The sequence below is a fragment of the Schistocerca serialis genome, chromosome 3 (genome assembly GCF_023864345.2).
Source record: "Schistocerca serialis cubense isolate TAMUIC-IGC-003099 chromosome 3, iqSchSeri2.2, whole genome shotgun sequence".
Classification (NCBI taxonomy): Eukaryota; Metazoa; Arthropoda; class Insecta; order Orthoptera; family Acrididae; genus Schistocerca; species Schistocerca serialis.
This window is the reverse complement of record NC_064640.1, coordinates 591,418,124-591,423,156: the sequence shown is the minus strand read 5'-3', so window position 1 is coordinate 591,423,156 and position 5,033 is coordinate 591,418,124. Positions and strand designations below refer to the sequence as shown.

Below are 5,033 nucleotides of genomic sequence, written 5' to 3'. Positions count from 1 at the left end.
CATGCCATTTTCACCCTGGCTATGAACGATGGAGATTTGAGAAACGCCATGAGGTTTCGGTGAAGAAGTTCACTCATACAATTGCCTAGTGCTACACTTAATGGCATCATACTGAGAGATCTCTGTTGGATTCCTTTCATTTTTGATTTCTTAAATCTGTTGTCATTTACGGCATAAATTCCTCTTCTAAATTTACTGTGGCGTTTCTGACTATCTGGGAGGAGACTGAGTAGTGGAACGTGTTACTTTTACACATAAACGAGAACGATCTGTCACACTACTACACTTTAAAACACAGTTTATATGTAATTCATGTCACACAGTCTCATACGGAACCTACATCAGCTTTCTTTTATATACTGTATATTATAAGATACTGTCATCCCCCTTCCCTTCTGTGTGAGAGGATGAATGAGCAAATGTATTTCTAGTTGCATGCTTGAGGGTAGCAGACAAGCCTGTCTGCTAGAGAACAGTAGGACCAACGTCGGAACAGGTAGCTAGGCTTTCTAAAAACAAAGAGGTTTCTATCCTTAGTATGGTCCTGTACGTCCCTTGTCATGTTGGTAAAGGAAGCTGCCCCTCTGGCCACTTCCGTTTGTATTTGTGAGCCACCCTCAGGAAGGGACCAGGTCAGTCTGTCCGCGGCGAGCGTCTGAAGTGGTAAGATCTCCGGCTAAGCGCGTGTCTGCTAAGTCCGTAGGACAATGGATTTCTTAAGTTCAGCCTAACTGAAAATTTAATCACCTTTATTTCAGGTTTAGCTCTAAAATATCTAATGTTATCTTAAATTGCAGCGCAGTGTAACTATCGTGTGAAGTTCAGAATATATTCCGGTAGTTGCTTTGTCACTACTTTGTGAGTAAAGTGGAACCACGTGTTGATCAGTAACTCTAACTAAGTTCATCAATCTTAAATGCGAATGTGCGTGAGATTATAACGTCTCGTCTTGACAATGTTTGGCAATATAGCAACTTTTCTTTATGTTCAACCCACGTGGGGTGTACTTTGTGAAACCAGTACCACGTGCTTATACAATTGTTTGACCCATCAGGTTAATAGTAAGACGATAGTAACCAGTTCGAGGTTTTTCTTTTGTAAATTGCTTTTCGGTCTAATTTATTTTAATTATCAAAATTATTGTGGAGTTGCACTCTTTGTGTAAACCAAGTTGACCACGTGAAGCATGTGGTGTAATCATCAAAGTAGCCCTCAGCTATTCTTTTCGGGAAGATTTCACAGAGAGTTAATATGAATTTAGTATACCAGAGTGTGGTAATTACATGACGGACAGGATTGTGCTACGAACGTAACTTCTTTGGGTGAAAATTGAATCGGTTGGTAGTGATTAATTTTCTCTTGCATATGTTTCAACGTTCTTTGTGTGTTGTTTTATCAATGCAGTGTTGTATGCAGTCTCCCAATCTTGGCTCCATATTTGATGTGTTCCGTAAGATTACAATCTCACATTTTCACAATCCTAAATAAGGCACCAGTTTAGTTAGGAATCAAGTTTAATATGCTGAAATTTCAATGATCAAAGTTAAAATAAATTTCCAAATATAACTGATTTATTTCTTTTTATTTAAATTCTCTTTTAGATATATATATATATATATATATATATATATATATATATATATATATATATATCACCAGTTGTCGTATAACTATTAAAAGATTATAATTAATGTTCGTCTGGTTGGGAATTTGGTAAGCTAGACAGGATACCTGGTGAAACAGTTGCTCAGTAATGCAAGATTAACTTCCCCAGACAGCTCACAGCTTTTAACCCGCTTTTATTGTCTAGCAGCACCACTTTCATAGAAAAATAAAGTAACAACATTACAATACCCTTGCAAAATGGATAATCACACACTCAGGAAAAGGGTCTGATAATAAAACCCAACTGTATTACCGATATTGAAAAGCAGTACCCTGTTCCAAAGTACATATCGAATCACCTAGTATGGCATTCCTGATCCTCTTCGTCACAAACAGAATGGGCAGAAACGCTGCTGCTGGTTGATAGACAATCATCACTATTACTAAGCCGCCATCCAGACGTCGACTGTTTAGGAGTTGCTGATGCTGTCACTCACTTTGTTCTGGCAGTGGGCGTGGTGATGTAAGCATTGACACTGCAAGTGATGGCACCTGCACTCGCGACAGTTTAGGCACTGACAAAGCGATTAACGATGCTGACAGAGGTACTGGTGCCATCAGTGAGGGCGCTGGTGGTCACGACAGCCTGGAAGCTGGAGATGCCGTGGCTCTGTAACAAACACTGGTACTGGTGAAGGTGGTGGCACTTGTGATGCCTGCTGTGTGGTTTGTATGCACAAATTGTTCAGTATGTCTGAAAGATAGTAAGAGTTTATAAGTGTCATGTAAAACATTTACACATACAGATACAGGTAGACGGACTGATATGTGTGCAAAAACTTACCACCAGCTGATTCAGTTAAGGGTTTGCATCCCCCCTCAAGAGACTTCTCTGCTATATGCATGTGCTCATGTGCACCACCTGAGATACTAGGTTGCAAGATCTGGGACAAATCCTGTAGCACCTGTATGCATTTGTTAAGGGAGATATATATGTTACTTGCCATCATAATCATCATGATCATCATCAACATCATCATTGTCATCTGAGACCTGAGATTGGGAGGTTAAATCAGTAATGCCTACCGCTGTATTAATTTCATTGTTCAACAATTCTAGACAAAAATCAATCAAAAGGTACACACACGCATGCACTCACTCCCACACACACACACACAAACACACACACACACACACACACACACACACACAAATTCTTACCCTGAGGTAGTGTAGCCAACATTACATGTCTATACACCGATTCACATCAGGGCGCCGAGAAATTGCTCGGTGTTCCATTATCATCACTCAACCATCTTGAAACCTCAGCTACACCATGTCGACGATTGCTGTGCACACAAGTTCTCCACGTATGCGTACATCACCATTACTCTACCACGCAAACATAGGGGTTACACTCGTCTGGTGTGAGACGTTCCTTGGGGGGGAGGGGGGCGGGGGGTCCACCTGGGGCCGAATCGCACAATAACACTGGGTTCGGTGTGGAGCGGCGAAGGGGTGAAGGGGACTGCGGTAGTCGTCGTGGGGTTGTGGACCACTGCGGCTACGGTGGGGACTGAGCCTCTCCGTCGTTTCTAGGTCCACAGTTAACATACAATACAATACATACAAATCTTGAAACAAGAGCCCCCAAAGTATATAATGTGAAAAACACATTCAGATATTTTGATACAAGAGCCCTCGATGTATATGATGTGAAAAATACACTCACGTGTTAATAAGAAGCTGGTACCTATGCGTGAGATGTTCATCTGAAGTATCAGGCCATCGCCACTCTAAGGGGTGCTTATTTTTTGCACTATAAGTGCAGAATTCGTGTTGTCCATCAGGAGGAATGACATAATAACCTTGACTTCGAGATTAATAAGCCTGCTGCACCTGCTGCTACTACTGCTGCTACTGGCGTGCCTCATGATGATGCACTAGCAATGCAACAAACATCGAAATGAAATAGGCTATGTTCTTCAGCCTCATATAATCGCCGTTCGGCCAGTGGGGGTTGTGCTAAAATCGGCCATTAGTAATGCAGATTCCACCTGGGATGGACGAGCATGATGCCACTCAGAATGTAGGCACAGGGAGGTGCTGCAATCACCCAAGCCGTGTGTGTGAAACTGTAGGACAAAAGGCTGTTTTAAAATAAGTAATTCAATGGTCACCGAACTCAACAGTAATTTTTCCTTCTCTAACGCACACACAAAAGAAAAATGGTTCAAATGGCTCTGAGCACTATGGGCTTAACTTCTGAGGTCATCAGTCCCCTAGAACTTAGAACTACTTAAACCGAACTAACCTAAGGACATCACACACATCCATGACCGAGGCAGGATTCGAACCTACGACCGCAGCGGTCGCACGGTTCCAGACTGTAGCGCCTAGAACCGCTCGGCCACTCCGGCCGGCACACACAAAACAATTCTTCTATGTCTTCATCCTAAGAAGGATACTAGTATGACTCCAGACATCTAATTGCGTGTTATTGTAAATATCACATATTCATAGTGATTTGGCAACGGCCTTGCCGCAGTGGATACACCGGTTCCCGTGAGATCACCGAAGTTAAGCGCTGTCGGGCGTGGCCGGCACTTGGATGGGTGACCATCCAGCCGCCATGTGCTGTTGCCATTTTTCGGGGTGCACTCAGCCTCGTGATGCCCATTGAGGAGCTACTCGACCGAACAGTAGCGGCTCCGGTCAAATAAAACCATCATAACGACCGGGAGAGCGGTGTGCTGACCACACGCCCCTCCTATCCGCATCCTCAACTGAGGATGACACGGCGGTCGGATGGTCCCGATGGGCCACTTGTGGTCTGACGACGGAGTGCTGTGTGCCATAGTGATTTAGCACTACCTTTCACGTAGACAGTCTAGTCAGTATGAGCAGATCTTTCAAGTGTTGTCACCATAATTTCAAAAGGCATCCTTTCCTCGTCACAGTGTATTCTGTAATAATTACAACATAACCATAGTGTACATTTATATGTGTTGTGCATTTAAGGGCTCTGAAAGGTTTTTCTCAAACCCTCATTTGCTTCACCCTCATAGTACCCCAGATGACAACTTTTATATATATCATACAGTAAGCAGTAGACTTTATTAGTCAATAAATGGGTCTGAGCACTATGGGACTTAACATCTGAGGTCATCAGTCCCCTAGAACTTAGAACTACTTAAACTTAACCAACCTAAGGACATCACACACATCGATACCCGAGGCAGGATTCGAACCTGGGACCGTAGCAGTCGCGCGATTCCAGACTGTAGCGCCTAGAACCGCTCGGCCACCGCGGCCCGCACTTTATTAGTCGAATGTTGTAAATTGAGTAATGGTAAATGTCTGAATTAAGTAAACTTCTGCATCTGTGAAATTGTAGAGGCTGAATACCCGCAAATCCAATTTCATTT

At 43.0% G+C, this 5,033-nt stretch overlaps 1 pseudogene; it reads left to right on the top strand.

Annotated features, from left to right (window-relative positions):
• Positions 1-4,134: 4,134 nt before the first annotated feature.
• LOC126472020 (5S ribosomal RNA) lies at positions 4,135-4,251 on the top strand (annotated as a pseudogene).
• The last annotated feature ends 782 nt before the right edge of the window (positions 4,252-5,033 follow it).